This window comes from Balaenoptera borealis, assembly GCF_965194805.1.
Source record: "Balaenoptera borealis genome assembly, chromosome: 4".
NCBI classification, from domain to species: Eukaryota; Metazoa; Chordata; class Mammalia; order Artiodactyla; family Balaenopteridae; genus Balaenoptera; species Balaenoptera borealis.
Window position 1 is genome coordinate 21,288,613 of NC_138861.1, and position 20,727 is coordinate 21,309,339.

The window sequence follows — 20,727 nt, forward strand, 5'->3', positions numbered from 1 at the left end:
CCCATACCCTACGCCGTACCCGAACCCCTCCCCGAACCCGTACCCGAAGCCGTACCCTAAGCCTAACCCTAAGCCTAACCCCAACCCTAGGCTACCCTTGACTGCTTCTGCCTCCAATAGATTTCCTAAGCACTAGTGTTTTAAGGAACAGCTTAAAAAGAGAATCCTAATGTGATTTCTTTATAATGGGTGTGTTCCTTATCTTATCCTAGTGTCTAAACTCTTCTCCATGGCTGGACCACGAAATAATATTCCTTTACGTGCTTAGGGGTATCTAGAGAGTGGGATAGGTTTAATAACTACCCTAACCCCAACGCGTACCCTAACCCTAACCCCTACCCTAACCCTAACACGTAACCTAACCATAACCCGTTCCCTAAACCGAGCCCTAACCCTAACACTAACCCTAACCCTAACCCATACCCTACGCCGTACCCGAACCCCTCCCCGAACCCGTTCCCTAAGCCATACCCTAAGCCTAACCCTAAGCCTAACCCTAAACCTAGGCTACCCTTGACTGCTTCTGCCTCCAATAGATTTCCTAAGCACTAGTGTTTTAAGGAACAGCTTAAAAAGAGAATCCTAATGTGATTTCTTTAAAATGGGTGTGTTCCTTATCTTATCCTAGTGTCTAAACTCTTCTCCATGGTTGGACCCCCAAATAATATTCCTTTACGTGCTAAGGGGTATCTAGAGAGTGGGATAGGTTTAATAACTACCCTAACGCTAACGCGTACCCTAACCCTAACCCCTACCCTAACCCTAACACGTACCCTAAACCTAACCCGTACCCTAAACCGAGCCCTAACCCTAACACTAACCCTAACCCTAACAGTAACCCATACCCTACGCTGTACCCGAACCCCTCCCCGAACCCGTACCCTAAGCCGTACCCTAAGCCTAACCCTAAGCCTAACCCTAACCCTAGGCTACCCTTGACTACTTCTGCCTTCCATAGATTTCCTAAGCACTAGTGTTTTAAGGAACAGCTTAAAAAGAGAATCCTAATGTGATTTCTTTATAATGGGTGTGTTCCTTATCTTATCCTAGTGTCTAAACTCTTCTCCATGGCTGGACCACGAAATAATATTCCTTTACGTGCTAAGGGGTATCTAGAGAGTGGGATAGGTTTAATAACTACCCTAACCACAACGCGTACCCTAACCCTAACCCCTAACCTAACCCTAACACGTACCCTAATCCTAACCCGTACCCTAAACCGAGCCCTAACCCTAACACTAACCCTAACCCTAACCCTAACCCATACCCTACGCCATACCCGAACCCCTCCCCGAACCCGTACCCTAAGCCGTACCCTAAGCCTAACCCTAAGCCTAACCCTAACCCTAGGCTACCCTTGACTGCTTCTGCCTCCCATAGATTTCCTAAGCACTAGTGTTTTAAGGAACAGCTGAAAAAGAGAATCCTAATGTGATTTCTTTATAATGGATGTGTTCCTTATCTTATCCTAGTGTCTAAACTCTTCTCCATGGCTGGACCCCCAAATAATATTCCTTTACGTGCTAAGGGGTATCTAGAGAGTGGGATAGGTTTAATAACTACCCTAACCCTAATGCGTACCCTAACCCTAACCACTACCCTAACCCTAACACGTACCCTAATCCTAACCCGTACCCTAAACCGAGCCCTAACCCTAACACTAACCCTAACCCTAACCCTAACCCATACCCTCCGCCGTACCCGAACCCCTCCCCGAACCCATACACTAAGCGGTACCCTAAGCCTAACACCAAGCCTAACACTTACCCTAGGCTACCCTTGACTGCTTCGGCCTCCCATAGATTTCCTAAGCACTAGTGTTTTAAGGAACAGCTTAAAAAGAGAATCCTAATGTGATTTCTTTATAATGGGTGTGTTCCTTATCTTATCCTAGTGTCTAAACTCTTCTCCATGGCTGGACCACGAAATAATATTCCTTTACGTGCTAAGGGGTATCTAGAGAGTGGGATAGGTTTAATAACTACCCTAACCCCAACGCGTACCCTAACCCTAACCCCTAACCTAACCCTAACACGTACCCTAATCCTAACCCGTACCCTAAACCGAGCCCTAACCCTAACACTAACCCTAAACCTAACCCTAACCCATACCCTACGCCATACCCGAACCCCTCCCCGAACCCGTACCCTAAGCCGTACCCTAAGCCTAACCCTAAGCCTAACCCTAACCCTAGGCTACCCTTGACTGCTTCTGTCTCCAATAGATTTCCTAAGCACTAGTGTTTTAAAGAACAGCTTAAAAAGAGAATCCTATTGTGATTTCTTTATAATGGGTGTGTTCCTTATCTTATCCTAGTGTCTAAACTCTTCCCCATGGCTGAACCCCCAAATAATATTCCTTAACGTGCTAAGGGGTATCTAGAGAATGGGATAGGTTTAATAACTACCCTAACCCTAACGCGTACCCTAACACTAACCCCTACCCTAACCCTAACACGTACCCTAATCCTAACCCGTACCCTAAACCGAGCCCTAACCCTAACACTAACCCTAACCCTAACCCTAACCCATACCCTACGCCGTACCCGAACCCCTCCCCGAACCCGTACCCTAAGCCGTACCCTAAGCCTAACCCTAAGCCTAACCCTAACCCTAGGCTACCCTTGACTGCTTCTGCCTCCAATAGATTTCCTAAGCACTAGTGTTTTAAGGAACAGCTGAAAAAGAGAATCCTAATGTGATTTCTTTATAATGGGTGTGTTCCTTATCTTATCCTAGTGTCTAAACTCTTCTCCATGGCTGGACCCCCAAATAATATTCCTTTACGTGCTAAGGGGTATCTAGAGAGTGGGATAGGTTTAATAACTACCCTAACCCTAACGCGTACCCTAACCCTAACCCCTACCCTAACACTAACACGTACCATAACCATAACCTGTTCCGTAAACCGAGCCCTAACCCTAACACTAACCCTAACCCTAACCCATACCCTACGCCGTACCCGAACCCCTCCCCGAACCCATACCGTAAGCCGTACCCTAAGCCTAACCCTAAGCCTAACCCTAACCCTAGGCTACCCTTGACTGCTTCTGTCTCCAATATATTTCCTAAGCACTAGTGTTTTAAAGAACAGCTTAAAAAGAGAATCCTATTGTGATTTCTTTATAATGGGTGTGTTCCTTATCTTATCCTAGTGTCTAAACTCTTCCCCATGGCTGAACGCCCAAATAATATTCCTTTACGTGCTAAGGGGTATCTAGAGAGTGGGATAGGTTTAATAACTACCCTAACCCTAACGCGTACCCTAACCCTAACCCCTACGCTAACCCTAACACGTACCCTAATCCTAACCCATAACCTAAACCGAGCCCTAGCCCTAACACTAACCCTAACCCTAACCCTAACCCATACCCTACGCCGTACCCGAACCCCTCCCCGAACCCGTAACCTAAGCCGTACCCTAAGCCTAACCCTAAGCCTAACCATAACCCTAGGCTACCCTTGTCTGCTTCTGCCTCCAATAGATTTCCTAAGCACTAGTGTTTTAAGGAACAGCTGAAAAAGAGAATCCTAATGTGATTTCTTTATAATGGGTGTGTTCCTTATCTTATCCTAGTGTCTAAACTCTTCTCCATGGCTGGACCCCCAAATAATATTCCTTTACGTGCTAAGGGGTATCTAGAGAGTGGGATAGGTTTAATAACTACCCTAAACCTAACGCGTACCCTAACCCTAACCCCTACCCTAACCCTAACACGTACCCTAATCCTAACCCGTACCCTAAACCGAGCCCTAACCCTAACACTAACCCTAACCCTAACCCTAAACCATACCCTACGCCGTACCCGAACCCCACCCCGAACCCGTACCCGAAGCCGTACCCTAAGCCTAACCCTAAGCCTAACCCTAACTCTTGGCTACCCTTGACTGCTTCTGCCTCCAATAGATTTTCTAAGCACTAGTGTTTTAAGGAACAGCTTAAAAAGAGAATCCTAATGTGATTTCTTTATAATGGGTGTGTTCCTTATCTTATCCTAGTGTCTAAACTCTTCTCCATGGCTGGACCACGAAATAATATTCCTTTACGTGCTAAGGGGTATCTAGAGAGTGGGATAGGTTTAATAACTTCCCTAACCCCAACGCGTACCCTAACCCTAACCCCTAACCTAACCCTAACACGTACCCTAATCCTAACCCGTACCCTAAACCGAGCCCTAACCCTAACACTAAACCTAACCCTAACCCTAACCCATACCCTACGCCGTACCCGAACCCCTCCCCGAACCCGTACCATAAGCCGTACCCTAAGTCTAACCCTAAGCCTAACCCTAACCCTAGGCTACCCTTGACTGCTTCTGCCTCCCATAGATTTCCTAAGCACTAGTGTTTTAAGGAACAGCTTAAAAAGAGAATCCTAATGTGATTTCTTTATAATGGGTGTGTTCCTTATCTTATCCTAGTGTCTAAACTCTTCTCCATGGCTGGACCCCCAAATAATATTCCTTTACGTGCTAAGGGGTATCTAGAGAGTGGGATAGGTTTAATAACTACCCTAACGCTAACGCGTACCCTAACGTTAACCCCTACCCTAACCCTAACACGTACCCTAATCCTAACCCGTACCCTAAACCGAGCCCTAACCCTAACACTAACCCTAACCCTAACACTAACCCATACCCTACGCCGTACCCGAACCCCTCCCCGAACCCGTACCCTAAGCCGTACCCTAAGCCTAACCCTAAGCGTAACCCTAACCTTAGGCTACCCTTGACTGCTTCTGCCTCCAATAGATTTCCTAAGCACTAGTGTTTTAAGGAACAGCTGAAAAAGAGAATCCTAATGTGATTTCTTTATAATGGGTGTGTTCCTTATCTTATCCTAGTGTCTAAACTCTTCTCCATGGCTGGACCCCCAAATAATATTCCTTTACGTGCTAAGGGGTATCTAGAGAGTGGGATAGGTTTAATAACTACCCTAACCCTAACGCGTACCCTAACCCTAACCCCTACCCTAACCCTAACATGTACCCTAACCATAACCCGTTCCGTAAATCGAGCCCTAACCCTAACACTAACCCTAACCCTAACCCATACCCTACGCTGTACCCGAACCCCTCCCCGAACCCGTACACTAAGCGTTACCCTAAGCCTAACCCTAAGCCTAACCCTAACCCTAGGCTACCCTTGACTGCTTCTGCCTCCCATAGATTTCCTAAGCACTAGTGTTTTAAGGAACAGCTTAAAAAGAGAATCCTAATGTGATTTATTTATAATGGGTGTGTTCCTTATCTTATCCTAGTGTCTAAACTCTTCTCCATGGCTGGACCACGAAATAATATTCCTTTACGTGCTAAGGGGTATCTAGAGAGTGGGATAGGTTTAATAATTACCCTAACCCCAACGCGTACCCTAACCCTAACCCCTACCCTAACCCTAACACATAACCTAACCATAACCCGTACCCTAAACCGAGCCCTAACCCTAACACTAAACCTAACCCTAACCCTAACCCATACCCTATGCTGTACCCGAACCCGTACACCAAGCGGTACCCTAAGCCTAACCCTAAGCCTAACCCTAAGCCTAACCCTAACCCTAGGCTACCCTTGACTGCTTCTGCCTCCCATAGATTTCCTAAGCACTAGTGTTTTAAGAAACAGCTTAAAAAGAGAATCCTAATGTGATTTCTTTATAATGGGTGTGTTCCTTATCTTATCCTAGTGTCTAAACTCTTCTCCATGGCTGGACCCCCAAATACTATTCCTTTACGTGCTAAGGGGTATCTAGAGAGTGGGATAGGTTTAATAACTACCCTAACCCTAATGCGTACCCTAACCCTAACCCCTACCCTAACCCTAACACGTACCCTAATCCTAACCCGTACCCTAAACCAAGCCCTAACCCTAACACTAACCCTAACCCTAACCCTAAGCCATACCATAAGCCGTACCCGAACACCTCCCCAAACCCGTACCCTAAGCCTAACCCTAAGCCTAACCCTAACCCTAGGCTACCCTTGACTGCTTCTGCCTCCAATAGATTTCCTAAGCACTAGTGTTTTAAGGAACAGCTGAAAAATAGAATCCTAATGTGATTTCTTTATAATGGGTGTGTTCCTTACCTTATCCTAGTGTCTAAACTCTTCTCCATGGCTGGATCCCCAAATAATATTCCTTTACGTGCTAAGGGGTATCTAGAGAGTGGGATAGGTTTAATAACTACCCTAACGCTAACGCGTACCCTAACGCTAACCCCTACCCTAACCCTAACACTTACCCTAATCCTAACCCGTACCCTAAACCGAGCCCTAACCCTAACACTAACCCTAACCCTAACCCTAACCCACACCCTACGCCGTACCCGAACCCCTCACCGAACCCGTACCCTAAGTCGTACCCTAAGCTGAACCCTAAGCCTAACCCTAACCCTAGGCTACCCTGGACTGCTTCTGTCTCCAATATATTTCCTAAGCACTAGTGTTTTAAGGAACAGCTGAAAAAGAGAATCCTAATGTGATTTCTTTATAATGGGTGTGTTCCTTACCTTATTCTAGTGTCTAAACTCTTCTCCATGGCTGGACCCCCAAATAATATTCCTTTACGTGCTAAGGGGTATCTAGAGAGTGGGATAGGTTTAATAACTACCCTAACACTAACGCGTACCCTAACCCTAACCCCTACCCTAACCCTAACACGTAACCTAACCATAAGCCGTTCCCTAAACCGAGCCCTAACCCTAACACTAACCCGAACCCTAACCCATACCCTACGCCGTACCCGAACCCCTCCCCGAACCCGTACCCTAAGCCGTACCCTAAGCCTAACCCTAAGCCTAACCCTAACCCTAGGCTACCCTTGACTGCTTCTGCCTCCCATAGATTTCCTAAGCACTAGTGTTTTAAGGAAAAGCTTAAAAAGAGAATCCTAATGTGATTTCTTTATAATGGGTGTGTTCCTTATCTTATCCTAGTGTCTAAACTCTTCTCCATGGCTGGACCCCCAAATAATATTCCTTTACGTGCTAAGGGGTATCTAGAGAGTGGGATAGGTTTAATAACTACCCTAACCCTAACGCGTACCCTAACCCTAACCCCTACCCTAACCCTAACACGTACCCTAACCATAACCCGTTCCGTAAACCGAGCCCTAACCCTAACACTAACCCTAACCCTAACCCTAACCCATACCCTATTCTGTACCCGAACCCCTCCCCGAACCCATACACTAAGCGGTACCCTAAGCCTAACCCTAAGCCTAACCCTAACCCTAGTCTACCCTTGACTGCTTCTGCCTCCCATAGATTTCCTAAGCACTAGTGTTTTAAGGAACAGCTTAAAAAGGGAATCCTAATGTGATTTCTTTATAATGGGTGTGTTCCTTATCTTATCCTAGTGTCTAAACTCTTCTCCATGGCTGGACCCCCAAATATTATTCCTTTACGTGCTAAGGGGTATCTAGAGAGTGGGATAGGTTTAATAACTACCCTAACCCTAATGCGTACCCTAACCCTAACCCCTACCCTAACCCTAACACGTACCCTAATCCTAACCCGTACCCTAAACCGAGCCCTAACCCTAACACTAACCCTAACCCTAACCCTAACCCATACCCTACGCTGTACCCGAACCCGTACACTAAGCGGTACCCTAAGCCTAACCCTAAGCCTAAACCTAAGCCTAACCCTAACCCTAGGCTACCCTTGACTGCTTCTGCCTCCCATAGATTTCCTAAGCATTAGTGTTTTAAGAAACAGCTTAAAAAGAGAATCCTAATGTGATTTCTTTATAATGGGTGTGTTCCTTATCTTATCCTAGTGTCTAAACTCTTCTCCATGGCTGGACCCCCAAATACTATTCCTTTACGTGCTAAGGGGTATCTAGAGAGTGGGATAGGTTTAATAACTACCCTAACCCTAATGCGTACCCTAACCCTAACCCCTACCCTAACCCTAACACGTACCCTAATCCTAACCCGTACCCTAAACCAAGCCCTAACCCTAACACTAACCCTAACCCTAACCCTAAGCCATACCATAAGCCGTACCCGAACACCTCCCCAAACCCGTACCCTAAGCCGTACCCTAAGCCTAACCCTAAGCCTAACCCTAACCCTAGGCTACCCTTGACTGCTTCTGCCTCCAATAGATTTCCTAAGCACTAGTGTTTTAAGGAACAGCTTAAAAAGAGAATCCTATTGTGATTTCTTTATAATGGGTGTGTTCCTTACCTTATCCTAGTGTCTAAACTCTTCTCCATGGCTGGATCCCCAAATAATATTCCTTTACGTGCTAAGGGGTATCTAGAGAGTGGGATAGGTTTAATAACTACCCTAACGCTAACGCGTACCCTAACGCTAACCCCTACCCTAACCCTAACACTTACCCTAATCCTAACCCGTACCCTAAACCGAGCCCTAACCCTAACACTAACCCTAACCCTAACCCTAACCCATACCCTACGCCGTACCCGAACCCCTCCCCGAACCCGTACCCTAAGCCGTACCCTAAGCCTAACCCTAAGCCTAACCATAACCCTAGGCTACCCTTGTCTGCTTCTGCCTCCAATAGATTTCCTAAGCACTAGTGTTTTAAAGAACAGCTGAAAAACAGAATCCTAATGTGATTTCTTTATAATGGGTGTGTTCCTTATCTTATCCTAGTGTCTAAACTCTTCTCCATGGCTGGACCCCCAAATAATATTCCTTTACGTGCTAAGGGGTATCTAGAGAGTGGGATAGGTTTAATAACTACCCTAAACCTAAAGCGTACCCTAACCCTAACCCCTACCCTAACCCTAACACGTACCCTAATCCTAACCCGTACCCTAAACCGAGCCCTAACCCTAACACTAACCCTAACCCTAACACTAACCCATACCCTACGCCGTACCCGAACCCCTCCCCGAACCCGTACCCGAAGCCGTACCCTAAGCCTAACCCTAAGCCTAACCCTAACCCTAGGCTACCCTTGACTGCTTCTGCCTCCAATAGATTTCCTAAGCACTAGTGTTTTAAGGAACAGCTTAAAAAGAGAATCCTAATGTGATTTCTTTATAATGGGTGTGTTCCTTATCTTATCCTAATGTCTAAACTCTTCTCCATGGCTGGACCCCCAAATAATATTCCTGTACGTGCTAAGGGGTATCTAGAGAGTGGGATAGGTTTAATAACTACCCTAACCCTAACGCGTACCCTAACCCTAACCCCTACCCTAACACTAACACGTACCATAACCATAACCTGTTCCGTAAACCGAGCCCTAACCCTAACACTAACCCTAACCCTAACCCATACCCTACGCCGTACCCGAACCCCTCCCCGAACCCATACCGTAAGCCGTACCCTAAGCCTAACCCTAAGCCTAACCCTAACCATAGGCTACCCTTGACTGCTTCTGTCTCCAATATATTTCCTAAGCAGTAGTGTTTTAAAGAACAGCTTAAAAAGAGAATCCTATTGTGATTTCTTTATAATGGGTGTGTTCCTTATCTTATCCTAGTGTCTAAACTCTTCCCCATGGCTGAACGCCCAAATAATATTCCTTTACCTGCTAAGGGGTATCTAGAGAGTGGGATAGGTTTAATAACTACCCTAACTCTAACGCGTACCCTAACCCTAACCCCTACCCTAACCCTAACACGTACCCTAATCCTAACCCGTAACCTAAACCGAGCCCTAGCCCTAACACTAACCCTAACCCTAACCCTAACCCATACCCTACGCCGTACCCGAACCCCTCCCCGAACCCGTAACCTAAGCCGTACCCTAAGCCTAACCCTAAGCCTAACCATAACCCTAGGCTACCCTTGTCTGCTTCTGCCTCCAATAGATTTCCTAAGCACTAGTGTTTTAAGGAACAGCTGAAAAACAGAATCCTAATGTGATTTCTTTATAATGGGTGTGTTCCTTATCTTATCCTAGTGTCTAAACTCTTCTCCATGGCTGGACCCCCAAATAATATTCCTTTACGTGCTAAGGGGTATCTAGAGAGTGGGATAGGTTTAATAACTACCCTAAACCTAACGCGTACCCTAACCCTAACCCCTACCCTAACCCTAACACGTACCCTAATCCTAACCCGTACCCTAAACCGAGCCCTAACCCTAACACTAACCCTAACCCTAACAGTAACCCATACCCTACGCTGTACCCGAACCCCTCCCCGAACCCGTACCCTAAGCCTAACCCTAAGCCTAACCCTAACCCTAGGCTACCCTTGACTACTTCTGCCTCCCATAGATTTCCTAAGCACTAGTGTTTTAAGGAACAGCTTAAAAAGAGAATCCTAATGTGATTTCTTTATAATGGGTGTGTTCCTTATCTTATCCTAGTGTCTAAACTCTTCTCCATGGCTGGACCACGAAATAATATTCCTTTACGTGCTAAGGGGTATCTAGAGAGTGGGATAGGTTTAATAACTACCCTAACCCCAACGCGTACCCTAACCCTAACCCCTACCCTAACCCTAACACGTACCCTAATCCTAACCCGTACCCTAAACCGAACCCTAACCCTAACACTAACCCTAACCCTAACCCATACCCTACTCCGTACCCGAACCCCTCCCCAAACCCGTACCCTAAGCCGTACCCTAAGCCTAACCCTAAGCCTAACCCTAACCCTAGGCTACCCTTGACTGCTTCTGCCTCCAATAGATTTCCTAAGCACTAGTGTTTTAAGGAACAGCTGAAAAAGAGAATCCTAATGTGATTTCTTTATAATGGGTGTGTTCCTTATCTTATCCTAGTGTCTAAACTCTTCTCCATGGCTGGACCCCCAAATAATATTCCTTTACGTGCTAAGGGGTATCTAGAGAGTGGGATAGGTTTAATAACTACCCTAACCCTAACGCGTACCCTAACCCTAACCCCTACCCTAACACTAACACGTACCATAACCATAACCTGTTCCGTAAACCGAGCCCTAACCCTAACACTAACCCTAACCCTAACCCATACCCTACGCCGTATCCGAACCCCTCCCCGAACCCATACCGTAAGCCGTACCCTAAGCCTAACCCTAAGCCTAACCCTAACCCTAGGCTACCCTTGACTGCTTCTGTCTCCAATATATTTCCTAAGCACTAGTGTTTTAAAGAACAGCTTAAAAAGAGAATCCTATTGTGATTTCTTTATAATGGGTGTGTTCCTTATCTTATCCTAGTGTCTAAACACTTCCCCATGGCTGAACGCCCAAACAATATTCCTTTACGTGCTAAGGGGTATCTAGAGAGTGGGATAGGTTTAATAACTACCCTAACCCTAACGCGTACCCTAACCCTAACCCCTACCCTAACCCTAACACGTACCCTAATCCTAACCCGTAACCTAAACCGAGCCCTAGCCGTAACACTAACCCTAACCCTAACCCTAACCCATACCCTACGCCGTACCCGAACCCCTCCCCGAACCCGTACCCTAAGCCGTACCCTAAGCCTAACCCTAAGCCTAACCATAACCCTAGGCTACCCTTGTCTGCTTCTGCCTCCAGTAGATTTCCTAAGCACTAGTGTTTTAAGGAACAGCTGAAAAACAGAATCCTAATGTGATTTCTTTATAATGGGTGTGTTCCTTATCTTATCCTAGTGTCTAAACTCTTCTCCATGGCTGGACCCCCAAATAATATTCCTTTACGTGCTAAGGGGTATCTAGAGAGTGGGATAGGTTTAATAACTACCCTAAACCTAAAGCGTACTCTAACCCTAACCCCTACCCTAACCCTAACACGTACCCTAATCCTAACCCGTACCCTAAACCGAGCCCTAACCCTAACACTAACCCTAACCCTAACACTAACCCATACCCTACGCCGTACCCGAACCCCTCCCCGAACCCGTACCCGAAGCCGTACCCTAAGCCTAACCCTAAGCCTAACCCTAACCCTAGGCTACCCTTGACTGCTTCTGCCTCCCATAGATTTCCTAAGCACTAGTGTTTTAAGGAACAGCTTAAAAAGAGAATCCTAATGTGATTTCTTTATAATGGGTGTCTTCCTTATCTTATCCTAATGTCTAAACTCTTCTCCATGGCTGGACCCCCAAATAATATTCCTTTACGTGCTAAGGGGTATCTAGAGAGTGGGATAGGTTTAATAACTACCCTAACCCTAACGCGTACCCTAACCCTAACCCCTACCCTAACACTAACACGTACCATAACCATAACCTGTTCCGTAAACCGAGCCCTAACCCTAACACTAACCCTAACCCTAACCCATACCCTACGCCGTACCCGAACCCCTCCCCGAACCCATACCGTAAGCCGTACCCTAAGCCTAACCCTAAGCCTAACCCTAACCATAGGCTACCCTTGACTGCTTCTGTCTCCAATATATTTCCTAAGCACTAGTGTTTTAAAGAACAGCTTAAAAAGAGAATCCTATTGTGATTTCTTTATAATGGGTGTGTTCCTTATCTTATCCTAGTGTCTAAACTCTTCCCCATGGCTGAACGCCCAAATAATATTCCCTTACCTGCTAAGGGGTATCTAGAGAGTGGGATAGGTTTAATAACTACCCTAACCCTAACGCGTACCCTAACCCTAACCCCTACCCTAACCCTAACACGTACCCTAATCCTAACCCGTAACCTAAACCGAGCCCTAGCCCTAACACTAACCCTAACCCTAACCCTAACCCATACCCTACGCCGTACCCGAACCCCTCCCCGAACCCGTACCCTAAGCCGTAACCTAAGCCTAACCCTAAGCCTAACCATAACCCTAGGCTACCCTTGTCTGCTTCTGCCTCCAATAGATTTCCTAAGCACTAGTGTTTTAAGGAACAGCTGAAAAACAGAATCCTAATGTGATTTCTTTATAATGGGTGTGTTCCTTATCTTATCCTAGTGTCTAAACTCTTCTCCATGGCTGGACCCCCAAATAATATTCCTTTACGTGCTAAGGGGTATCTAGAGAGTGGGATAGGTTTAATAACTACCCTAACCCTAACGCGTACCCTAACCCTAACCCCTACCCTAACCCTAACACGTACCCTAATCCTAACCCGTACCCTAAACCGAGCCCTAACCCTAACACTAACCCTAACCCTAACAGTAACCCATACCCTACGCTGTACCCGAACCCCTCCCCGAACCCGTACCCTAAGCCTAACCCTAAGCCTAACCCTAACCCTAGGCTACCCTTGACTACTTCTGCCTCCCATAGATTTCCTAAGCACTAGTGTTTTAAGGAACAGCTTAAAAAGAGAATCCTAATGTGATTTCTTTATAATGGGTGTGTTCCTTATCTTATCCTAGTGTCTAAACTCTTCTCCATGGCTGGACCACGAAATAATATTCCTTTACGTGCTAAGGGGTATCTAGAGAGTGGGATAGGTTTAATAACTACCCTAACCCCAACGCGTACCCTAACCCTAACCCCTAACCTAACCCTAACACGTACCCTAATCCTAACCCGTACCCTAAACCGAGCCCTAACCCTAACACTAACCCTAATCCTAACCCTAACCCATACCCTACGCCATACCCAAACCCCTCCCCGAACCCGTACCCTAAGCCGTACCCTAAGCCTAACCCTAAGCCTAACCCTAACCCTAGGCTACCCTTGACTGCTTCTGCCTCCCATAGATTTCCTAAGCACTAGTGTTTTAAGGAACAGCTGAAAAAGAGAATCCTAATGTGATTTCTTTATAATGGATGTGTTCCTTATCTTATCCTAGTGTCTAAACTCTTCTCCATGGCTGGACCCCCAAATAATATTCCTTTACGTGCTAAGGGGTATCTAGAGAGTGGGATAGGTTTAATAACTACCCTAACCCTAATGCGTACCCTAACCCTAACCCCTACCCTAACCCTAACACGTACCCTAATCCTAACCCGTACCCTAAACCGAGCCCTAACCCTAACACTAACCCTAACCCTAACCCTAACCCATACCCTACGCCGTACCCGAACCCCTCCCCGAACCCGTACCCGAAGCCGTACCCTAAGCCTAACCCTAAGCCTAACCCCAACCCTAGGCTACCCTTGACTGCTTCTGCCTCCAATAGATTTCCTAAGCACTAGTGTTTTAAGGAACAGCTTAAAAATAGAATCCTAATGTGATTTCTTTATAATGGGTGTGTTCCTTATCTTATCCTAGTGTCTAAACTCTTCTCCATGGCTGGACCACGAAATAATATTCCTTTACGTGCTAAGGGGTATCTAGAGAGTGGGATAGGTTTAATAACTACCCTAACCCCAACGCGTACCCTAACCCTAACCCCTACCCTAACCCTAACCCCTACCCTAACCCTAACACGTAACCTAACCATAACCCGTTCCCTAAACCGAGCCCTAACCCTAACACTAACCCTAACCCTAACCCATACCCTACGCCGTACCCGAACCCCTCCCCGAACCCGTTCCCTAAGCCATACCCTAAGCCTAACCCTAAGCCTAACCCTAAACCTAGGCTACCCTTGACTGCTTCTGCCTCCAATAGATTTCCTAAGCACTAGTGTTTTAAGGAACAGCTTAAAAAGAGAATCCTAATGTGATTTCTTTAAAATGGGTGTGTTCCTTATCTTATCCTAGTGTCTAAACTCTTCTCCATGGTTGGACCCCCAAATAATATTCCTTTACGTGCTAAGGGGTATCTAGAGAGTGGGATAGGTTTAATAACTACCCTAACGCTAACGCGTACCCTAACCCTAACCCCTACCCTAACCCTAACACGTACCCTAAACCTAACCCGTACCCTAAACCGAGACCTAACCCTAACACTAACCCTAACCCTAACAGTAACCCATACCCTACGCTGTACCCGAACCCCTCCCCGAACCCGTACCCTAAGCCGTACCCTAAGCCTAACCCTAAGCCTAACCCTAACCCTAGGCTACCCTTGACTACTTCTGCCTCCCATAGATTTCCTAAGCACTAGTGTTTTAAGGAACAGCTTAAAAAGAGAATCCTAATGTGATTTCTTTATAATGGGTGTGTTCCTTATCTTATCCTAGTGTCTAAACTCTTCTCCATGGCTGGACCACGAAATAATATTCCTTTACGTGCTAAGGGGTATCTAGAGAGTGGGATAGGTTTAATAACTACCCTAACCACAACGCGTACCCTAACCCTAACCCCTAACCTAACCCTAACACGTACCCTAATCCTAACCCGTACCCTAAACCGAGCCCTAACCCTAACCCTAACCCTAACCCTAACCCTAACCCATACCCTACGCCATACCCGAACCCCTCCCCGAACCCGTACCCTAAGCCGTACCCTAAGCCTAACCCTAAGCCTAACCCTAACCCTAGGCTACCCTTGACTGCTTCTGCCTCCCATAGATTTCCTAAGCACTAGTGTTTTAAGGAACAGCTGAAAAAGAGAATCCTAATGTGATTTCTTTATAATGGATGTGTTCCTTATCTTATCCTAGTGTCTAAACTCTTCTCCATGGCTGGACCCCCAAATAATATTCCTTTACGTGCTAAGGGGTATCTAGAGAGTGGGATAGGTTTAATAACTACCCTAACCCTAATGCGTACCCTAACCCTAACCACTACCCTAACCCTAACACGTACCCTAATCCTAACCCGTACCCTAAACCGAGCCCTAACCCTAACACTAACCCTAACCCTAACCCTAACCCATACCCTCCGCCGTACCCGAACCCCTCCCCGAACCCATACACTAAGCGGTACCCTAAGCCTAACACCAAGCCTAACACTTACCCTAGGCTACCCTTGACTGCTTCGGCCTCCCATAGATTTCCTAAGCACTAGTGTTTTAAGGAACAGCTTAAAAAGAGAATCCTAATGTGATTTCTTTATAATGGGTGTGTTCCTTATCTTATCCTAGTGTCTAAACTCTTCTCCATGGATGGACCACGAAATAATATTCCTTTACGTGCTAAGGGGTATCTAGAGAGTGGGATAGGTTTAATAACTACCCTAACCCCAACGCGTACCCTAACCCTAACCCCTAACCTAACCCTAACACGTACCCTAATCCTAACCCGTATCCTAAACCGAGCCCTAACCCTAACACTAACCCTAACCCTAACCCTAACCCATACCCTACGCCATACCCGAACCCCTCCCCGAACCCGTACCCTAAGCCGTACCCTAAGCCTAACCCTAAGCCTAACCCTAACCCTAGGCTACCCTTGACTGCTTCTGTCTCCAATAGATTTCCTAAGCACTAGTGTTTTAAAGAACAGCTTAAAAAGAGAATCCTATTGTGATTTCTTTATAATGGGTGTGTTCCTTATCTTATCCTAGTGTCTAAACTCTTCCCCATGGCTGAACCCCCAAATAATATTCCTTAACGTGCTAAGGGGTATCTAGAGAATGGGATAGGTTTAATAACTACCCTAACCCTAACGCGTACCCTAACACTAACCCCTACCCTAACCCTAACACGTACCCTAATCCTAACCCGTACCCTAAACCGAGCCCTAACCCTAACACTAACCCTAACCCTAACCCATACCCTACGCCGTACCCGAACCCCTCCCCGAACCCATACCGTAAGCCGTACCCTAAGCCTAACCCTAAGCCTAACCCTAACCCTAGGCTACCCTTGACTGCTTCTGTCTCCAATATATTTCCTAAGCACTAGTGTTTTAAAGAACAGCTTAAAAAGAGAATCCTATTGTGATTTCTTTATAATGGGTGTGTTCCTTATCTTATCCTAGTGTCTAAACTCTTCCCCATGGCTGAACGCCCAAATAATATTCCTTTACGTGCTAAGGGGTATCTAGAGAGTGGGATAGGTTTAATAACTACCCTAACCCTAACGCGTACCCTAACCCTAACCCCTACGCTAACCCTAACACGTACCCTAATCCTAACCCATAACCTAAACCGAGCCCTAGCCCTAACACTAACCCTAACCCTAACCCTAACCCATATCCTACGCCGTACCCGAACCCCTCCCCGAACCCGTACCATAAGCCGTACCCTAAGTCTAACCCTAAGCCTAACCCTAACCCTAGGCTACCCTTGACTGCTTCTGCCTCCCATAGATTTCCTAAGCACTAGTGTTTTAAGGAACAGCTTAAAAAGAGAATCCTAATGTGATTTCTTTATAATGGGTGTGTTCCTTATCTTATCCTAGTGTCTAAACTCTTCTCCATGGCTGGACCCCCAAATAATATTCCTTTACGTGCTAAGGGGTATCTAGAGAGTGGGATAGGTTTAATAACTACCCTAACGCTAACGCGTACCCTAACGTTAACCCCTACCCTAACCCTAACACGTACCCTAATCCTAACCCGTACCCTAAACCGAGCCCTAACCCTAACACTAACCCTAACCCTAACACTAACCCATACCCTACGCCGTACCCGAACCCCTCCCCGAACCCGTACCCTAAGCCGTACCCTAAGCCTAACCCTAAGCGTAACCCTAACCTTAGGCTACCCTTGACTGCTTCTGCCTCCAATAGATTTCCTAAGCACTAGTGTTTTAAGGAACAGCTGAAAAAGAGAATCCTAATGTGATTTCTTTATAATGGGTGTGTTCCTTATCTTATCCTAGTGTCTAAACTCTTCTCCATGGCTGGACCCCCAAATAATAATCCTTTACGTGCTAAGGGGTATCTAGAGAGTGGGATAGGTTTAATAACTACCCTAACCCTAACGCGTACCCTAACCCTAACCCCTACCCTAACCCTAACATGTACCCTAACCATAACCCGTTCCGTAAATCGAGCCCTAACCCTAACACTAACCCTAACCCTAACCCATACCCTACGCTGTACCCGAACCCCTCCCCGAACCCGTACACTAAGCGTTACCCTAAGCCTAACCCTAAGCCTAACCCTAACCCTAGGCTACCCTTGACTGCTTCTGCCTCCCATAGATTTCCTAAGCACTAGTGTTTTAAGGAACAGCTTAAAAAGAGAATCCTAATGTGATTTATTTATAATGGGTGTGTTCCTTATCTTATCCTAGTGTCTAAACTCTTCTCCATGGCTGGACCACGAAATAATATTCCTTTACGTGCTAAGGGGTATCTAGAGAGTGGGATAGGTTTAATAATTACCCTAACCCCAACGCGTACCCTAACCCTAACCCCTACCCTAACCCTAACACATAACCTAACCATAACCCGTACCCTAAACCGAGCCCTAACCCTAACACTAAACCTAACCCTAACCCTAACCCATACCCTATGCTGTACCCGAACCCGTACACCAAGCGGTACCCTAAGCCTAACCCTAAGCCTAACCCTAAGCCTAACCCTAACCCTAGGCTACCCTTGACTGCTTCTGCCTCCCATAGATTTCCTAAGCACTAGTGTTTTAAGAAACAGCTTAAAAAGAGAATCCTAATGTGATTTCTTTATAATGGGTGTGTTCCTTATCTTATCCTAGTGTCTAAACTCTTCTCCATGGCTGGACCCCCAAGTACTATTCCTTTACGTGCTAAGGGGTATCTAGAGAGTGGGATAGGTTTAATAACTACCCTAACCCTAATGCGTACCCTAACCCTAACCCCTACCCTAACCCTAACACGTACCCTAATCCTAACCCGTACCCTAAACCAAGCCCTAACCCTAACACTAACCCTAACCCTAACCCTAAGCCATACCATAAGCCGTACCCGAACACCTCCCCAAACCCGTACCCTAAGCCGTACCCTAAGCCTAACCCTAAGCCTAACCCTAACCCTAGGCTACCCTTGACTGCTTCTGCCTCCAATAGATTTCCTAAGCACTAGTGTTTTAAGGAACAGCTGAAAAATAGAATCCTAATGTGATTTCTTTATAATGGGTGTGTTCCTTACCTTATCCTAGTGTCTAAACTCTTCTCCATGGCTGGATCCCCAAATAATATTCCTTTACGTGCTAAGGGGTATCTAGAGAGTGGGATAGGTTTAATAACTACCCTAACGCTAACGCGTACCCTAACGCTAACCCCTACCCTAACCCTAACACTTACCCTAATCCTAACCCGTACCCTAAACCGAGCCCTAACCCTAACACTAACCCTAACCCTAACCCTAACCCACACCCTACGCCGTACCCGAACCCCTCACCGAACCCGTACCCTAAGTCGTACCCTAAGCTGAACCCTAAGCCTAACCCTAACCCTAGGCTACCCTGGACTGCTTCTGTCTCCAATATATTTCCTAAGCACTAGTGTTTTAAGGAACAGCTGAAAAAGAGAATCCTAATGTGATTTCTTTATAATGGGTGTGTTCCTTACCTTATCCTAGTGTCTAAACTCTTCTCCATGGCTGGACCCCCAAATAATATTCCTTTACGTGCTAAGGGGTATCTAGAGAGTGGGATAGGTTTAATAACTACCCTAACACTAACGCGTACCCTAACCCTAACCCCTACCCTAACCCTAACACGTAACCTAACCATAAGCCGTTCCCTAAACCGAGTCCTAACCCTAACACTAACCCGAACCCTAACCCATACCCTACGCCGTACCCGAACCCCTCCCCGAACCCGTACCCTAAGCCGTACCCTAAGCCTAACCCTAAGCCTAACCCTAACCCTAGGCTACCCTTGACTGCTTCTGCCTCCCATAGATTTCCTAAGCACTAGTGTTTTAAGGAAAAGCTTAAAAAGAGAATCCTAATGTGATTTCTTTATAATGGGTGTGTTCCTTATCTTATCCTAGTGTCTAAACTCTTCTCCATGGCTGGACCCCCAAATAATATTCCTTTACGTGCTAAGGGGTATCTAGAGAGTGGGATAGGTTTAATAACTACCCTAACCCTAACGCGTACCCTAACCCTAACCCCTACCCTAACCCTAACACGTACCCTAACCATAACCCGTTCCGTAAACCGAGCCCTAACCCTAACACTAACCCTAACCCTAACCCTAACCCATACCCTATGCTGTACCCGAACCCCTCCCCGAACCCATACACTAAGCGGTACCCTAAGCCTAACCCTAAGCCTAACCCTAACCCTAGTCTACCCTTGACTGCTTCTGCCTCCCATAGATTTCCTAAGCACTAGTGTTTTAAGGAACAGCTTAAAAAGGGAATCCTAATGTGATTTCTTTATAATGGGTGTGTTCCTTATCTTATCCTAGTGTCTAAACTCTTCTCCATGGCTGGACCCCCAAATATTATTCCTTTACGTGCTAAGGGGTATCTAGAGAGTGGGATAGGTTTAATAACTACCCTAACCCTAATGCGTACCCTAACCCTAACCCCTACCCTAACCCTAACACGTACCCTAATCCTAACCCGTACCCTAAACCGAGCCCTAACCCTAACACTAACCCTAACCCTAACCCTAACCCATACCCTACGCTGTACCCGAACCCGTACACTAAGCGGTACCCTAAGCCTAACCCTAAGCCTAAACCTAAGCCTAACCCTAACCCTAGGCTACCCCTGACTGCTTCTGCCTCCCATAGATTTCCTAAGCACTAGTGTTTTAAGAAACAGCTTAAAAAGAGAATCCTAATGTGATTTCTTTATAATGGGTGTGTTCCTTATCTTATCCTAGTGTCTAAACTCTTCTCCATGGCTGGACCCCCAAATACTATTCCTTTACGTGCTAAGGGGTATCTAGAGAGTGGGATAGGTTTAATAACGACCCTAACCCTAATGCGTACCCTAACCCTAACCCCTACCCTAACCCTAACACGTACCCTAATCCTAACCCGTACCCTAAACCAAGCCCTAACCCTAACACTAACCCTAACCCTAACCCTAAGCCATACCATAAGCCGTACCCGAACACCTCCCCAAACTCGTACCCTAAGCCGTACCCTAAGCCTAACCCTAAGCCTAACCCTAACCCTAGGCTACCCTTGACTGCTTCTGCCTCCAATAGATTTCCTAAGCACTAGTGT

General features: G+C 46.4%; 1 long non-coding RNA gene across 2 annotated transcripts in view; it reads left to right on the forward strand.

The window, feature by feature from the left end:
* The window catches only part of LOC309628131, a 421,265-nt gene that overhangs the window by 382,169 nt on the left and 18,369 nt on the right, over window positions 1–20,727 (forward strand). The window contains exon 1 of one of the 2 annotated variants that reach the window (XR_014244193.1): window positions 9,002–9,116. The exons of the other annotated variant lie outside the window; for it this stretch is intronic. This is a non-coding gene — a long non-coding RNA (uncharacterized lncRNA). Of the gene's footprint in view, window positions 1–9,001; window positions 9,117–20,727 lie in introns of those variants that run through there. 2 annotated transcript variants of the gene reach the window in all.